Below are 18,673 nucleotides of genomic sequence, written 5' to 3'. Positions count from 1 at the left end.
AGCCCGATGCGGGACTCGATCCCCAGACTCCAGGATCATGACCCGAGCCGAAGGCAGTCGCTTAACCAACGGAGCCACCCAGGCGCCCTGCATTCACTTTTTTGCTGACAGTATTTTCTTCCTCTGAAAAACCAACAAGCATTTTCTCCTTCAACTCAGAACCTTACTTCACCCGCATGCCTAAATCTTCTCTGAGCCCACACAATTACAGACTTTCATTTGACCTGCTGCAATTGTCCCCTCTCAAGGACGATTGTTATTATTATAATAATTAATCATTGGGTTGTTCTGTTTTCCTGTCTCAGGGAACAAGCCCTAGACTTGGTGAACCGGGCACCTCCAGTGGCCGGCTCCTGACATGCTGGCAGTATACGACCTCAGCCAGGAGTGGCCTCCGTGGGCCCTTCCCATATCCCAGCACCCATCCGGGGGGGGCTCTCAGGTGCTTGGGTTCCCCAGAAACCGCTCTCCGCGCCCCACACGAACCCCTGGCTGAGGGGCCCTCCGCCAACTGGAAGTCCGGGCATTCCTCACTAAGCCGCGTGTCTCGGGGCGAGAGAAGAGCGTTCCCACCAGCATCCCGCCTCTGTTTTCCCCCAACCCCGCCCCCCGGGAGTCTGACCATTCAGCTTCGGGCTCTACATAGCAGCGCCTGATTGGCGGGGCACGGAGAGCGCGTCAGAGAGCGCTGAGCTCATTGGACGGCCTCTTGGTGCGTCTATAAAAGGGACGCGGAGGCCGCGCAGGTAAGCGCTCAGGAGGGCATCGCGGTGGCTGCGGCCGCGGCGGCTCCGCTCGGGGCGGACTCGCTAGCGGGGAGCGCGCTGAGCCCCGCGCCTTGGACCCCGGTCCCAAGACGCCAAGTCCTTCACGCTTTCCAGACGAGGGGAGGCGATGGCCTCCGTCGCCTCTCTGGGTCCGCGAGGGGAGCTCTACCTCTTAGCCTTTATCCTTGAAGTACTTCCTATTTGTCAGCCTTAAAGCGAACATCCACTTGCCTTGGCGTGGGCCTGAGAAATACTTGTAACTTATGGGTCCTTGTAATTGTTTAAGGAAACTCTGGAAGCGTTGGCGGTCAGCTCTCTTCACACTTCCCTCCGTTTTCCGCGAGCAAAACGCGTTCCCTGCTTGTTACTCTGATGCTTGCTACACGTCTGTCTGGTTATTGGCGCGCGCGCGGCGCGTTTCTCGTCTCGGGGAGAGCGCACCTCTCGAGTCCCGGTCACACTCTGCAGCCTTCAGATGCATCAGCGGACGCGGAAAGAGTAAAGGGATATACCGAAGCCACTCGGTGGGCCTGGGGCTGGCCACCCCCAGGGACCTTCCACCGCCTCTCATTCCTAACCGCCTTGGTTTATAGATAACACACCTGGTTCTTCCTCTCAGGGGGTGGAGGGAACTGATGATGGAGAAGAGGGGGGAGAAGGGGACAAAGGGGGAAGCATGTGCCGGGCATTCTTGGATATCCTCAATGTAGACAAATGTCCCTTCCCAAGAGTGGTTTTTAATTTTATTTTTATGTAATTTTTTTTAAATTAAGAATTTTTTTTAGAGCAGCTTTGGGTTCACAGCAAAATTCAGGTGCAGAGATTTCCCATGTGCCCCCTGCCTTCACCCATGCATAGCCTCCCCCATTAGCAACCTTCTTCACCAGGGTGGTACATTTGTTACAGTGGATTGACATTACATCATCATCCAAAGTCCGTAATTTACCTTAGGGTTCACTCTTGGTGTTGTGCGCTCTATGGGTTTGTATAAATTATGTATGTATTTAGCAAATAACCCAAAGCATTTGGATCTAAGTTTGTGAAATAAGCAGGTTCATAGCCGTTGGCCCAAGTTTGGAATTTAAAAGGGAGGAGAAATAGGACTATTAAGTAATATACTGGCTTTCTTACATGGTTTTGAAGGCAGTTCCGAGACTAATTCCACAAACATTCTGAGCAATGTGGTAGTGCCACCTAGAAGTAGGTAGATAGCTCCCCATGGGGATGTCTTTGAAAGCAACCCTCATTCAGTTGTGTAAATTCTGTTAATCCAAATGAGTCCATCTTCTTTTTTTTCCTCTCTCTCTTCCATCTTTGTTTCATTTTCACAAAGGATTTAGGGACGTGGCTTAGTAGACTGATCTCAAAGATAGTTTGAAATATGGATGTGAAAATATATAAGTGTGGAGTTTATTACTATTATTTTAGGCATTGCCAAATTCATTACCAAGGTTCTTAGTAATCACCAACTACATCCTGTAATACTCAGATTAAAACAGGCTATAGGTATGTTCCTGAAAAACTTTGTAGACCAAAATTGAAAATGTTGAACAAAATATTTTCCTGTTGACTTTGGATTGTTATTTAGGAACTACTTAAAAAAAAATCTCCATTTCTGTTACTTTGAAATTAGTAGGGATTCCTAGTTCTCTCTTTACATTTTTCTAGTACCTGTGTTGTTAATGAAATGGATGCATTGAACCACATGAGATTGCCAGGATTTCGGCTTTATTTGGTCAAAACAGTCAAAACTTGGCAGTTTTGTGCGATTCAACCTAATATGAGTAGGAAAAATTTTACTTAAAAATAGTTTGAAGTTTATCTTTTTTTGATATGTGATTACCTCCTAATATATTGATTTTATAAGTTAAGATTTTATATATTGGGTTTACTTACAGAAGGAACCATTTAAAACTTACCAGACTTTTCTGTTTTACACATGTGTGGTATGATATCCTGAGTAGAAATTCAGGAATTTAAGGGCAACTAGAAACCTTTCAGCACATGTCTTTTGCAGCATTAACCACAATCCTCCCTGACAAGTTGGAGGTTACTGACTTTGAAACATAGCCAGTTGCTGAGAACCCAGTGTATATTCTTTCCATGACCCTTAAAAGCTGGCCTGTTTCCTATTAATGATTTTTTGTTTTGTTTGAGGCATGCTATGGTCCAGTTTCCTGGTTAATTTCCAGATCTTCTGCCATTCTTCCTGTACAACTCATTTTCTTTGTGGTGGGTCTTACCAAGAGATACTGTGTTTGGAAAAGGGGCTTCTGGAAATTATCATGTTTCAGCAACAACATTGTTTAAACATCTGACAATCATTTACAACCAACATCTCTGGTCTCATCCATGGAAAATATCACACATAGCAGAGAAAATTGAGGGGAGCTGGCAGAAGACATCTGTTGAGTTTGCATTGTGCACTGTTCAAATGGGCTCCTAGGAGACCTCGGGCCAAGGTTATTTTTTTTATTTCAATTTAACTTGTTGGGTGTGTTCCTTTCTGTGGAGGGTGGAGGATCAGAGTCTGGTTTTGAAGGTGAACTTGAGAAATCTATTTGTCCAGTCTCCTGTCTGGAAGCTCAGCATCACCATGGACATAGAGTCTGGCTCCAAGGCGGGAGGAGCCTTGTCAAAATTCTTGAGCAGGCAGGGAGCATTCCCGTTCGCCCTGACCCTTGCTGATGTGTCCTAGTCCCAAGTGACTGTCGTTCTGAGGGCCCTGCAGGGGAGGTAACTTCTGTTTTGGACCAGTGGTTTGTCGTCCTGGGGAGCCATTGACTAAACCAGTCCTATAAATTCTTGGCTAGGAACTTTGAATGTGTCTTATTTTTAGGAGTTCATTGGCTTGTAGCTTTCTCTAAGGCCGTTCTTTCCCGGGTTGTTTTTGATGAGATAAGAAAAACCTGCCAAGAAACTCTACTTAGCCTGGAAGGAGCCTCAGGTACCTTAAGGTATGACCAGTCTTGCTCATGGTGAGATTTCCCTCTACTTTAAAGGTTTTGAACTCAGTAGGGATGGGAAGATTCCACAGCCTTAGGAACACAGCTCTGAGTGGAGCGATAACAGACCCTACATTCCTTAATGTAAGAAACGTGAAGTTCTCTGTTGAGTGTGATAGGCTTCTTCTAATATCTAAATTACACTGTTATTAATGTAATCTGAAGGGTGAAAACTTTGGGATAATTAGTGAACAAGTCAGTCACCCGTAAGACACACAAACAGAAAAAATCAGGCTTCATTAGTTTCTGCACAACGTGAAACTGCTGGTTAATAATTATAGCTATCTTAATTGAACATCAGGTGGCAGTTTTCTATCAGCTGAGGAAAAAGTAGATTTTGGTTTCATGCCCTTATCTTGTACTAATTAATGTATGAAATGTCTTTATTTACAAAAGCGTGTTTGCATGTCTTTAAATGAGTACTAGCCAATAGAAATGTCCGAGGTTCCACATAGGTAATTTAAAATTTTCTAGTAGCCCCATCAAAAAGTAAAACAGATGAAATTAACTTTAACAATAACTATTTAACCTGATAGATCAAAAATATTATCATGTTACCGTGTAATCAATATAAAAATCTTCAGTGAGATATTTTATATTTTTTACTTCTGTATGAAGTCTTAGGAATCTGGTGTATTTTACCCCTCTAGTATGTATCAATTTGGACCAGCCACATTTCAAATGCTCAGTCTCCACTTGTGGCTAGTGACCATTGAATTGGATAGCGAAGATTTAAACTGTTAATGTATCTGTAGCGAGGCAGAGGATTTTATAGGGGAGAGAGAAATGGCACAGGAAAGGAGGGGAAGAGCCCCTCTGGATACAGAGAATCCATGGCACCAGATTTCCCAGAGTGTGCATTCCTCTGTTGGACATTTAACCTTTAAACTGAAAACATTGACTTTACTTAACACCCCAGCAGGAGACTGTGATTAAAACAAGAAAACAATCCTGTAGACTCAGAGTCTGCCCTGAACAATTTGAGCAGTGAGAACAGGTGGTTTTGGTCTGATGTAATCAGGAGGGACTTTGGAAATGGGACAGACCGAACTGAGTTCAAACCAGCTCTGCTCTGTCTGACCTGTGAGCTTTTGCAAATCTGTAGCTTTGTTGGCCTTTACCCGCTCTAGTGGCACAAAATGCTAGTCTTGCAGTTTTAGTGGGGATTAAACTAGACTCCTTATGTGAATGTACTTCAGTCAGTCAGTGTGTGGTGTCTGGAAGTCTGCCGGGGTTACCTGCCTCTTTCTCCATCTATTTTTCTCATCAGGGCACTTTGTCCGACCTTTCTCCCCCTTTACTTCCTTTTTTAAAGTCTGAACTGATTTCCTGCTCAGCGTTCCCAGAACCTCAATTTCTGCTGCAGCTCTGACTCGTAGGCCTGCTGTAATTGTGCTTATGTTATAGATATAAAAAACTTATTGTTGGAGCACCAGCAATAATGGTAATAACAATGCAGCTACTGCCCATTCCAAAGCCACATGAGATGTCCCATTAGATCACTCCAGACTCCGTGAAAAGACCAGGAGTACTTTTATTTTTGGCCGATGGGTGGCAGCATTGTCTAAGTCACAGATCTTTGAGCCGCCGGTTCTTCAGGGTTTTCCTTCTCTGTGATTCATTCTCTCAACCTGGAAGAGAACTTTTCATCAAAAAGTCTAGGACTCTGGAGTACAATGTCAGCTCCAGAATGCTAGAGGAAGCCCAGCATACAGATGGGCTGTCCATTCAGACACTGGGGGAGACTGATTAGGCCCAGAGTCAAGGTGTCTGTTGCGGGTGGGTCGGGGGCAGGAACCTGGGAAGATGATGGCAGGATAAAATGCTTTCCAGCAGGCGATTCCTGAAGGTCAAGGCAAGGGCAACAAGAGGGTAGAGAGGATGACCCCATGAAGCTGCAGAAAAACCACAAGAACCTCTATAAACAGAGGCTGCCAACAGGCATCCAGATTGGTCTTGTAGGTTCACTGTGATAACTGGGAAATGGCTTTCTTATTTTCATCCCCTTATTAGTAGGACCTGTCATCTTTGAATTAGGAGGATGTGCTTTAAAAATATTCTGTTTTTTTTCCTCTTAACATCTTGTCACCTGGAATTAACTATATGCCCCTCCTCCCAATGCCCCAACACCCAATACAATGGCAATTTGGCATTCTGGATGCTAATCTTTAGGCACCACATTACTCAACTATTTGAATTAAAGGGAGTCTAATCATATTTGCGGACTTAAACTTCTTTCAGGCCTTCCTTTAAATTTCCTAATTTTTGTCAGGTAACTGATCTGGTACAGATCGAAGAGATCACCAACATCTGGAAAATGCAGAAAATCACCAAGAAGAAAATAAAAACCACCCATTAGCTTTAAAATATATATCTTGAATAACAGGATAGAAAACTATTGGTTATTGTTATAGAGGCATGGACTAAACCAGAAAAACTTGAAGGCAAACTACATGAATTTTATGATTAACCATCTGGACAAAAAGGGGGGGGGGGGACATGAAGCACCTAGGATTATCTCGTTTTGTCAGATTATTCAGTTACTCATTTATATATGAAATCATTTAAGGACCTTCTATGTGCCGTGTACTGTGCTAAATCAGGGAGGAGGGAGTTAAGCAATGAATAAGATAACAGTTTTTGCCTGTAAGCTCCTTACAATTTACTAGAGAAGAGAGACAAGCAAGTCAAAATCCCAGGGTGGTAAGTAGCACAACAGGGGTGCACACTTTGTTATAGAAGCAGGAGGAAGGCATCGTTCGTGAGAGCCAGGGAAGGCTTCACAGGGAGGTGACAAGCTGAGTATTTAAAGGCAAATATGAATTATCCCAATTGGGCATGGGAGTTTGGAAGAAGGACGTTCCAGGCAGAGGAAAGAAATGGGTAAAGACGTTTTTATTAGATTACTTGGTGGTTAAGTACCTTTGTATGAACCTGGGGCAGAACATGTAAGTATACGAGGCAGGAGAGGGAGTAGTGGGAAATGAGCTTGGGCAGGGAGTGGGGGCGAGATAACAATGGGTGTTTTATGCCTTTTTGAGTCATTTGGAATTCTATCTTATAGGATTTGGTAAGAAATGGATGTCGGGGGCAGGGGGTGGGAGAGAGATGGGACACATCCCTAATATTAGGCTTCTAATCTGGATGATTGGATGACTGTTTGTAACAAAGGGTTGTGGGAGGTGAGAAAATGGTGAGTTTGCTTTGGGACTTCTGGGAATCCTGCTCATCTGACAGCTGACTGTATGGAGCTGGCCGTCAGGAGAGAGACTAGATTTCCAGTTACAAATTTGGTTAATAATAGTTACCATTTACTGAGAACTTGTCTGAATAATAAGTCCCCAGTAAGTGGTAATTATCTGTGCCAGATTGTGTATGATCTGTATTCTGTATTTTCTGAATACAGATAATATAGAATCTGGCACAATAATACAGAATGTGCCAGATTCTGTATTAATCCTCACCTTAGATCCTCACCACAAGCCTCTCACCACCTTTTAACGCATGAGGAAGATCAAGATATGTGACTTGTCCAACATGACGTGTCCAGCAAGGGGTGAGGCTGGGATTTGAGCCCAGGCTGACTTCAGAGCCTGTGCCCCCCACCGCTGTCTTCTACAGGAGCCATCTGCATGGAGGTGAACTGAAGCAACAGGTGGACAAACCTTTCAGGGCAGGATGTAGAATGAGAAAGGACGAAGTCTGGAGCTCTGCGGAAAATGCTCGTGGGACAAGTAGCAGAAGAGCTCTTGGAGCCTAGGTTGGAGTTGCCGTAGAGGAAGGGAGGAAAACAAGGAAAAAGTATTGTCCAGAAACCCAAAAGGAGAATTTCAAGGGGAGAGGGGCCAACAACGGCAAATATCGCAGGGAGATGGAGTAACAGAACAGCATGAGACCTTTCGGTTTTCCCCTTTCTGTCTTCCTGGCACCAGCCCCACATCGTCGGCTGACAGCCAAACATAAGCATTTAGGGGTTCCACAGCTTTGTCATCCCTAAGTTTGGTTCCTGTTGATAATATGACTGTCTTCTCAGATACCCAGAATACACACTTCAGGATGATCTTTGATGTCCTTGTCCCACATGACCACCAATGACCAAATCCTGTTGACCCTAACATTTATCTACCCCTTCCTCTTCATTCCCTCTCTGGAACCCCGGGTCTTTGTTTTTTTACCTACACCATCATATTTCTATCCTGACTTGTCTTCTTGCCTCTGGTTGCATTTTCCTCTAATCTATACCTTCTGAAGTCTCACCATGCCACTCCTGAGCTCAGAAACCTTCAGTGGCTTTTCATTATTTACAATATAAATTCCAAATTCCTATTGAAGGCCATCTATGAAATAGTTATAGCTTATTTTCCAACTTTTCTCCCCTCTGTGTTATATGACTTGCAGCCTGTTTTTCAGCCAGACTGAAAAATGTCTTGTTTTCTGTGTTTGCCTCCTCAGATCCTCCTTGGTTAGGCCGTCTTTCCAGCTGGATGCACTTTTCTTCCATCCTTCAGGTTGAGATCTTATCCAGCCTTCAAAGCTCATCCGAAATCTTCTTTTCTCTGTAAAGCTTTTCTTGACCCCTTCTACCTGGAATAATTTGAATCTTCTCTGAACTCACAAGAGTATGGTACTTCATATGTACCCCTCTCAGGGCAGTTCATGTTTTCTACTCTATTTATGTATTAAGATTTTATTTGTTTATTGGCCGGGGGCACAAGCAGGGGGTAGCGGCAGAGGGAGAGGGAGAAGCAGACTCCCCACTGAATAAGGAGTCTGAAGCGGGGCTTGATCCCAGGACCCTGGGATCATGACCTGAGCCGAAGGCAGACGCTCAACTGACTGAGGTACCCAGGCACCCCTGTTTTCTACTTTATATTATGTTTTTTTGGTTTTTGGTTTTGATCTTGTTTTTGTTTTTATGTATGTGTCTTGACTTAGGTTTTGTTTTTTGAAGATTTTTTTTTTAAGAGATAGGACACCTAATTTTTGTTATTAGATTCAACAGACATAGGTGACTGTGTGAAATTGCTATGGAAGTTTCTAAACGCATTCTCTCAATTTCTGCACTCTTCCCTCTGTTGACCAGAACAGTGTGTGCATCAGCAGCCATTCCTGGCCTGCAGTCTGAGTGGTACTGCAGTCCGCACTTTTGGGTTTTTTTTTTTTTTTTTCGATTTTTATTTTATTTTGAGAGACACAGTGTGTGGGGGCGGGGAGAGGCAGAAGGAGTAGGAGATAGAGAATCTCAAGCAGACTCCCCCACTGTGCATGGAGCATGACATAGGGCTCCATCTCATCGCCCTGAGATCATGACCTGAGCCGAAATCAAGAGTCGGATGCTTAACCGACCAAGCCACCCAGGAGCCCCTACAGTCCACATTTTTGATGCAGGCTGGCTGGGTCCAAGGACCCGGAGTGGGATCCCACAGGACCAGCCAAAGAGGGTCCTTGGCTTCAAACACAAGGGGCACCTGGGTGGTTCAGTTGGTTAAGTGTCTGCCTTTGGCTCAGGTCATGATTCCAGAGTCTTGGGATCGAGCCCCACATCGGGCTCCCTACTCAGTGGGGAGCCTGCCTCTCCCTCTGCTGCTCCCCCTGCTTGTGCTCTCTTTGTCAAATAAATAAATAAAATCTTAAAAAAAAAAAAGAAATCAAACACAAGCTAAGAGGAAGTGAGAATAGAGTTTATTGAAGATGTAGAGAGTATAGATATGGACAGTGTCCAGGAGACTCAGAAAGGAAAGAAGAGTGAGTCTCCTTTTTAAGATTTTATTTATTTATTTTTGAGAGAGTGAGAGAGAGCATGAGCAGCAGGGAGGGGCAGAGGGAGAGGGGCAAGCAGACTCCCCGCTGAGCAAAGAGCCTGATGCGGGGCTGGATCCCAGCTCTGGGATCACGACCTGAGCCGAAGGCAGACACCTAACCAACTGAGGCACCCAGGCACCCCTTGACTTAGTTTTTGAGGGCAAAGTCTATTAACTTTTTCTGTTCCTCTTTTTGCTTGTCTCATGGGTATTTTATATAGAGATGTTTGGTTTAGAAGATGGCATATCTTCATTAGAGAAGACCAAGGGAAATTAAATTTGTTGCTGATTATCTGCTTGGTATGGAATCTGGCAAAGAGAGCAGTTCAGTAGTCTTATTAAAAATCTCTTCCTAGCTGCTTCTGCTCATCTTTCTCATCCACCTTTTTCCCTCAGTCCAGTGATGAGCTAGCCAATACGCAGGTGGGAACCATCTCCATCAAAAGGCAATGCTCCTCCAATCCAGGGGTTGGGGGTGGGAAAAGATACCCACTGCCAGCTGTCTTTCTTGAGTAGGTGCTACAGGAGCTGTCCGGTTCTTCTTCCACCTGTAGGTACCGACATCCCAAATGGGAAACTCAGAAATAAAGGAGATCCTAGGTGCCACCATCCGTTAGCTTGTATATCACTTTGTAACTTTTATTTAGGTCCCCTTTTACCCAACCTCTGACTTATTCACACTGACACCTTCCCACATGGAATCTGAAGGGATTACTTTGGCATCTTTTTCACTGGAGAGCATTGGATTCACATATACTCAAAATTTTTTTCATCTATTTTAGAAGGAATAGATTTGGTATTTTTGTGTAAGTACTCTAGTGACTTGTTCCTTTGGTCCTCAATTCTTACACTCTCGTTCCTTCTAATTGAGCCCTCTTATAACCTGGGTCTGATGCCTTTGCCTGTTGTTCATTAGAAACTCGGGGATGCGGGAATCTTGATTTCTACAATGCAAAATGAATGGGAGTCTCTTTTTAAAAGGGGATCAGATCAGAAATACCTCTTGTGCTATGGATAGCTAAGGTTTGGAAATTTTGTGTGGAGCTTGAGTCTGAGAATTAGAAATTCAGATTGAGAATTAATGGTCGAAAGATTCTGGATTCCACTTTATGGAGTTCACCAAAACAGGGTGGTAGAATCAGGCGACTCATTACACAGGCGAAGGTGACTAATCTTTAATATTCTAGCCAAGATTGTCAAGAGTGACCAACTTGGCAGATGGTGACTACATTTATTGTGGTGAGCACTGGGAAATGTACAGAATTGTCAAATCACTACATTATACACCTGAGACTAATATAACATTGTAAGTCAACTGATTTTCCATAAAAAAAAGCAAATAAACAAAAAAAAATCTATTTCAAACAAAGTGGACAATTTGGAAAACAGACCATTTTATATATCTAAGTATCTTCTTAAACCTTCTATTATGATTGAGAATGATGCATATATAATATCCAAACCAATGTAAAGAATTAAAGTCAGCAAGACTGAGAATCATTTTCATGGAACAGTTCATAGTTTTATTATTTCTGACAACAAAGCATATTTTCTCATTTAATCATCATCACGTCCTTGTGATGAAGACGTTACTGTTACCTTATTTTATAGATAAAGAGGCTGAGGCCAGAGGGTTTAGGTAAATTGTCCCAAAGTCACATCAGCCTCCTTCCATACATTTCAGTCTATATTTTATTTTTATTTTTTAAAGATTTTATTTATTATTTATTTGAGAGAGAGAGAATGAGAGATAGAGAGCACGAGAGGGAGGAGGGTCAGAGGGAGAAGCAGACTCCGCGCTGAGCAGGGAGCCCGATGTGGGACTCGATCCCGGGACTCCAGGATCATGACCTGAGCCGAAGGCAGTCGCTTAAACAACTGAGCCACCCAGGCGCCCCCATTTCAGTCTATATTTTAGTGAGCAAATGAGATAAAGACCAAACCTGCTAATGTGATCCTTCCATGGTTACATAATGATCACAAATATCAATTTGTTCACAGGAGGAGAAATAGCAAAGCTCTAAAGGGAGAATTTTTTTGCAATTTCCCCCCATTTCATGGCTTGTGGTGAGTAAGCGTGGTCTTATGACTCACTTCCACTGATGTCATAATCTGGGCGGCAGTGCTGGGCATGGGTCGGGAACTGGGTATGGAAATGTGCTGCCTTAGCTGAACTGTTGACCTGGTCCCAGGAGAGGGTCTAGTGCGTCTCAGCCCAGTCGTGGCGGGGAATGGGAAAATCTGAGGCCAAAGGTAGACTCTGGCATATGACTTGCCTGGGGATTTGGGTCCTCATTTTGCTGAGAATTGGGATTTTATCTGCTGGTTTCAAGGCTGTTAGTTCCCAGGTAGGAAGCCGATTACTCACTAATGTCCAGAATGAGCTGCCCGTGTGCTGAGAGAACAACAGCTTGCGGTGTGGATGGGACTAGGAGCAAATACTTTTCCTTCCTGTCCCTTGAGCTACTTCCTGTCCCTTGGAGCAACTGCACTTGCAGAATGATGTACTTTGCTCTTTCCAAAATACTGTTCAGTGCTTGGTTAATACTGTAATTACACATATTTGCAATTTGTAAGTACGTCAATCTCCTCCCCTTTGGTTGCCTATTTATTGGCAACTTCCTTTCCCCTGAGATGACTCTTTTGAAAGGAATTGGTCCATTTGGATGAATATACTTTGGCATGTGAGTTTTTTTTTTAAAGATTTTATTTATTCATTTGAGATACAGAGAGAGAGAGAGAGAGAGAGAGAGAAAGCATGAGCAGGGAGAGAGGCAGAGGGAGAAGCAGGCTCCTTGCTGAGCCAGGAGCCCGATGTGGGGCTCGATCCCAGGACCCTGGGATCATGACCTGAGATGAAGACAGACGCTTAACCATCTGAGCCACCCAGGCACCCGGCATGTAAGTTTTTAAAAAGCCAACCACGTTACTTCATGGTCTCACCTGTGCTGTTCATTCTTGGATGAGATAGGACTGCTTGGGTTGTTTGCAAGTAGAGTTAAAAGTAGAGAAGTCACACTAACTAAAGTAAAAATCACAGTTTCATGCCTCCTGGGACTGAAAAGACCATGGATCTGTTAGCGAGGCTTGATTGTATCTCCAGCCACCTCTCATCTCAGCTGGCTACAGTTTTGTCTGTGTTGGCAAGATGGCTGCCAGCCGAGAGCTGAGGTGGCTAAGTCGCTGGAGGGGCTTCTATAATTTGGAATTCATCCCCATTTGAGCCTTGGTTTCCTCATCTGTAAAATGGACTAATACCTCATCCACAGGGTAATATGTGAATATTTAATGAGCTCCTGAAGGTATGTGTGCCTCTGTGGTTCAGAGCTTGGGGTTTGGAGTCATATTTGGCTCCATCACTTATTTTATTTTTAAAGATTTTATTTATTTGAGGGAGAGAACACAAGCGAGAGAGCATAAGCAGGGGAAGAAGCAGAGGGAGAGGGAGAAGTAGACTCCATGCTGAGCAGGGAGCCCCATGCAGGGCTCGATCCCAGGACCCTGGGATCATGACTTGAAAGCAGACGCTTAACCAACTGAGCCACCCAGGCGCCCCTGGCTCCATCACTTACTAAGTGACTTGCATACTTATAGTACCTGTATCATAGTGTTGTTGGGATTTAAAGTGGGAGCTTGTACATAAAATCTCTAATGGGGTGCTTAGCACATGGATCCACTCAGGAAATGGTAGCTATTATTTGAGGAGAATTTTGAAAGTGACCACTAATGGTTTGAATGGAAAAGGTAAACTCAGGCAGAAGAAATGGCAGGAAAAGATCATGGACAGTGATTCATAAAGGGGACGATTTGGACAGCAGGGTAAGCTTGGGTCATGCCCAGGTACAGGAATGTGGCTTTTGCTGCTTATATCAGAACTCTGGTAAAAAGGCTGCCACCCGGAGATGGTCCGGGGGAGAGCCCATCAGCCGCCCAGGAGGTCAGCACCTTTGGAGGTTCCATCTATGATTTTGGAAGGATTGTTTTTGTAGAATTACAAATAACAGGGCCTAGCTTAGTGTTTATACTTGATCAGTGCTTGCTGCATTGACAGGAGTTGCCTTCAGAGTCAGAGACAGTCTTGTTAATATTTTCGATGGTGGAAAATCTTCCTTTGATCAAGCTGAGCAATTGTGATTCAGATATTTTAAAATCCCAACACACAAAACTGGTGTGATTATTTTTTCCCTGACTTAAACTGGCTTTTGAAAACTATGGTATGAGTAGTAAGTTGTAACACTTTAAAAAATCAGTTTCATAATTTCGTATTTTACATATGGAATATATGAACCCAACAAATTACAGAGTGCTTCTACATAGTTGGCATGATATTAAATGCTGGGGTTACAGAGATCAGTAAGTATTTCTCCTTGGGGAGTCCATCATCCCGTGGGGAGAGACAGCAGAAGGCCAGTCATAATGTGGTGAGATCAGACCTGTGGAGCTCGTTCAGATTCAGGTTCTGTGAGCAGTCATAGGCAGTGGGTATGGTTGAGGTGGGGCAGGGGTGTGGGGTCCGGGAAAATTTTGAAGTAGAGGTGATGCTTGAGCAGGACATTGAAGGATGCATTTGAGCCCACAGGAATAAAGAGGGTGTAGAGGGATGTGTGTGTGTGTGTGTGTATTTCTGATAGAAGTGCATGTGGGAAGGCTTGGAGGCCATGGTGTCAGCAGAATGTTCTAAGCAATGAGTAAGATCAAACAGATGAAATCCTTAAGGGCCTTACATTTTTGATGTCTAACTAGGGTTAGCCCTTGAAGAATTCTTCTAAGATGACCAGGCTTCAAAGTCAGCAAATGAAAGGCAGCTGTGAGGCAGAAGCGGGTCCTGCCTGATGATCACGGTCAACAGTCTCTTGAGGATTTTACAGATGAGACACCGGACGCTAGCGGGTTTAAGTAATGTGCCTGAAATTTCGTGGCTGGGAAGAAGTGGAAGTGAGATTTGAGTTAGAATCTGCCTCACTCCAAAGACCATGCTTTCCTGTGAATGTAATTTCACCCTTATCTGATGGCTCAAGACTTTGCCTAGCTTCGGGCTCACCATTCTGAACACGAGATTGTCTTGTTCAGTTCGTAGCTGGAGATGGAGCGGCAGGTGCAGGGGCCGAGCGTGCGGACTGACCCCTGGCAGTGCGCACACCAGTAGTCCTCAGACTTCAGACTGCCCAAGAGTCCTCTGGGGAATTCCTCTGATGGCTCCAGCTCTGAAGTCCCACTTCAAAGCGTTTGTCCTGTGACAAGGCCCCTTGGGGGACCCTGTTGCGGATGGTACAGGGTTCACACTTTGATGACCACCACCCTGGATGAATGTCTTATGTGAAGTTGGGTTTCTCTCTCCTTCTCTTCTTTCTTTTCTTCCCTTCTTTCCCTCTCCCTTCTCTCTTCCTCCCTCCCTCCCTCTTTCTCCCCCTCCCTCCCTCCCTTTCTCTCCCCCTCCCTCCTTTTCCTTCTCCCTCCCTCCCTCCCCCTCCCTCTCTTTCTCTCCCCCTCCTTCCCTCCTTCTCCCCCTCCCTCTCTTTCTCTCTCTCCCTCATTTCCTTGCTTGCTTGCTTCCTTTTTTCTTTCTTTCTTCCGAGGCTTCTGTTAATTGGGATCCGATGATGTGTGGTGATCACTCTCTCTACGTGTGTGTTCCTTCTCTCTCCAACCAGCATTTGTTCCTTGCAGGCCGGGATCTCGCATTCTGCGTGCCTTTCACAGATACTACAAGGGGGGGGCACTCCCAGGGTTAAAACGTATACCGGGCACCCCATAACAGTGGGTTACTTTAGAAGTAGGTATTTTGAATCACGTAGTTCCGCCAAGGAAGGCGCGCTCAGCACTCAGCTGTTTGCCTTCACTGTCCTGAGCTCTCTGGGAACTGCACACAGTCCTGTTGGGGCCCTGATAGGCAGAACACAGACTCGTGTTTAGTGAGTCCTCTCCCAGCCCAGCTCTCAGCTTTTCCCATGGCCTTTGGCCAAACCTCACTCCTTGGGAATCTCCAGACCTGTGCTTCCCTAGTCATGCTCACCTTCTCCAGGGCTTCTCTTACCTTGCATTTTGAAAAAAGGAAATCCCATTTGAGTTGGTTTTGGATTCAGCTCTCTGTTGCAGCTCGCTTAATATCTGGGGTACCCCCCTTTCTGGTCCTGGCATGTCAGAGCCACGCAGACGGTCTGACCTTGTCCCATGTGGGCAGTTTTCTCCTCTGGGCCCCGGTGACAAGTGGATTCCGGGCATAGCAGATTCCTCGCCTGGTATCACACAAGTGATGGATTCCTGTCCGTCTCTCTGCTTTGGCCTGGGTGCCCGGATCCTGGAGTCATGTTACCTGGGTTCAAATCTTGCTTATGGACTGGGAGTGTGGACACATTTTAAAACCTCTTCAAGCCCACATATCCTCATCTGTAAAATGAGGACTATAAGGTGGTTTTGAGGTTTAAATCAAATGACGCTTGGGAGTGCCTGCTTTATGGGAGGCTCTATGCAATGATTGTTATTGGTGATGATTTTTTATTGTCCCTTCATTTCCTCAATTAAAATTCTATCAATCTTGCAAGGCCCAGCTGGAACTCTGCCTCATCCGCAAAGCTTTTTTGTCCACTCAAGTTCGCAGGGAACTCTGTCCTAAATTCTCGTGATCACTCATGGTCAAAGATTAATGCTCGATTGCCTTAAATATTTAATATTGTGTTACTATTGTACTAGGTCCTGATTGGTTTCATTCTTGGTCCCTGGTATAGAGGAAAGTTCTTGAACACTGATAATACAGACTATCTTTTTCTTTTAGCCTCTCTGCTACCAGTTATTAGCCTGAGCTTTTCTTCCGGGTGTCGTGATTAAGGACGTCCAGATCAATACACTTAACATGAACTCATCTGGGATAAACCGAGATAAATTGGCAGCATCTACATGGCAAATGACAACTTCCTGGGGTCTATTATCAGCTGGCTTTATGTAGCTGCTGCTCTTACTAGATAAGGAGAAGGCCCTTGTTCAGGGAGAAGTGCATTCTAAGGCTGGAGTGTTATTGGTGAAAGACCTTGTTTTGACACCATCTCCATCTAAAACTGGTGGTTAGAATCACTGCAGAACTTAAAAAAAATATCGATGCCCAGGCCACATTCCAGGCCAGTTAAATCCGTGTGTGTGTGTGTGTGTGTGTGTGTGTGTGTGTGTGTGTGTGTGTAGCCAGGGCGGGAGTGGAGGGGCTGGGTGGTGGTGGTGCCCAGGTATAGTATTTCTAAAAAGCTTACCAGGTGGTTTCATGATGCTGCCCAGGTTGAGAAGGATGGAATTGCTCTAAAATCAGGTCCCCCAGCTCCTCCACATGGTGAATGGGCTTCAGTTTTAATTATGGGCCGTCACCTGTTTTTCAGGGATATTGGCTACAATTAGCTTGTAGGAATTAGCTTTTAGGAGAGCGTGGATGTCTTCAGAGTCCAAACTATGCCATGAAAGAGAGCGTGTATTAACAGAGCATGCTCACGGACACGCAGTGTGCCTAGGAATAGAATTTTCCTTGCCCTAGGTCACTGGTGCCACAGCAGAGAACTGACAGGGCTCCCCAAGGACCTAAAGTATTTATAACTTACAGTATTTCTGCAAGGTGAGCTTTGCTGCCAGAGGCCTGAATCAGGGCTGTTAAGAGTCACTAAGGTGGAGGAGTTGGACACAGCTGCTGCAGGCTCCTGGTGAAATAGCTCTTGGCGCTGAAAGAGAGGGGCTCACGTGTCCTTGCTGGAGAACGGAAAGTGGGGAAGGCTGGGCTGGCAGACCACCCAGGCTTCCTCCTCCACCTTGTCTGAGATGTTTGCACAAGAATTAAGACCTCTTAAAAATAGATTTTTTTGAAGTATAACTTATTTGCCATAAACTTTATCTATTCTAAGTGTACAATCCAGTGAGTTTTAGTAAATTTCCAAGGCTGTGCAAGCATTACCACGATCCAGTTTTAGAATATTTCCATCACCCCACAAAGATCCTGTGTGCCTGTCTGCAGTCCGTCCCTGTTCCAGCTCGGATCCAGGCAACCGCAAAGCTGAATTCCGCCTCTCTAGTTGTGCCTTTTCTGGACATTTCAAATGAATGGAGCCATACAATGTGTGCTCTTTTGTGTCTGGCTTTTTTTTTCACTTAAAACATAACATTTCTGAGGTTCATCCAACTTGTAGCCCCTGTGGGTATTTTGTTCGTTTTATTGCTAAATGGTGTTACATTGTATGGATGTGCTACATTTTATTTATCTGTACATCAGTGGACTGACCTTTGGCTCCCTTCTACTTCTGGGCTATTACAAATAATGCTGCTATGAGTACTCATGAACAAGCTTTTGCGTGGACATATGTTGTCATGGCTCTTGAGGAAAGAGCTTGGAATGGACTTCTTGGGTTGTATGGTAAATTCATGGTTAGCTTTTTAAGAAACTGCCAAATTGTTTTCCAAAGTGGCTGCACCATTGTACATTTCCATCAGAAATTTATGAAGGTTCTAGTTTCCCCACATCCTCACCAATGTTTGTTACTATCTATCTTTTTGATTCTAGAGGGTGTGATGTAGTTTTAATTGAGGTCCACTTTGTCAATTTTTTCTTTTTTGAATCATGCTTTTGGTGTCTTATCTAAGAAATCTTTGCCTATTCAAGGTCAAAAAATATTCTCCTTTAGATTTTAGGATATTTTAGATTTTCTCCTAATTCTTTTATAGTCTGAGCTCTTACATCTAGGCTTTAATTAATTTGGAGTTAATTTTTAGCTATGGTGTGAGTAGGGATATAAATTAATTATTTTTTTTTTTGCATGCGGATATCCAGTTGTTCCAGCACCATATTTTAAAAAGATTATCCTCTTTCCCCTTTGAATTGTTTTGCTGCATTTGTTGAAAATCAACTGACCATAAATATAAGGGATTATTTCTGGACTCTCAATTTTATTGCACTGATGTATATGTTTATCTTTATGGTCAGTACCACACTGTCTTGATTACTGTAGTTTTATGATAAGTTTTGCAATTAGGAAGTATAAGTCCTCCAACTGTGTTCCAAATTGTTTTGGCTGCTCTAGGTTCTTTGCATGTCTATGCAAATATTAAGGTCAGCTTGTCAATGTCTGTAAAAAGC

The 18,673-nt window shown here is 44.2% G+C and overlaps 1 long non-coding RNA gene across 6 annotated transcripts in view; it reads left to right on the top strand.

Annotated features, from left to right (window-relative positions):
- The window catches only part of LOC113933470, a 68,569-nt gene that overhangs the window by 31,531 nt on the left and 18,365 nt on the right, over positions 1-18,673 (top strand). For 3 of the 6 annotated variants that reach the window (XR_003523357.1, XR_003523356.1, XR_003523352.1), the window contains exon 1: positions 12,424-12,474. The exons of 1 other annotated variant lie outside the window; for it this stretch is intronic. This is a non-coding gene — a long non-coding RNA (uncharacterized LOC113933470). Of the gene's footprint in view, positions 1-708; positions 747-12,221; positions 12,258-12,423; positions 12,475-18,673 lie in introns of those variants that run through there. 2 more of the 6 variants (XR_003523354.1, XR_003523353.1) reach the window with 2 other exon arrangements.

The sequence above is a fragment of the Zalophus californianus genome, chromosome 10, assembly GCF_009762305.2.
Source record: "Zalophus californianus isolate mZalCal1 chromosome 10, mZalCal1.pri.v2, whole genome shotgun sequence".
Classification (NCBI taxonomy): domain Eukaryota; kingdom Metazoa; phylum Chordata; class Mammalia; order Carnivora; family Otariidae; genus Zalophus; species Zalophus californianus.
Note: the sequence above shows the minus strand (reverse complement) of the source record. Positions and strands in the feature narration are given on the sequence as shown.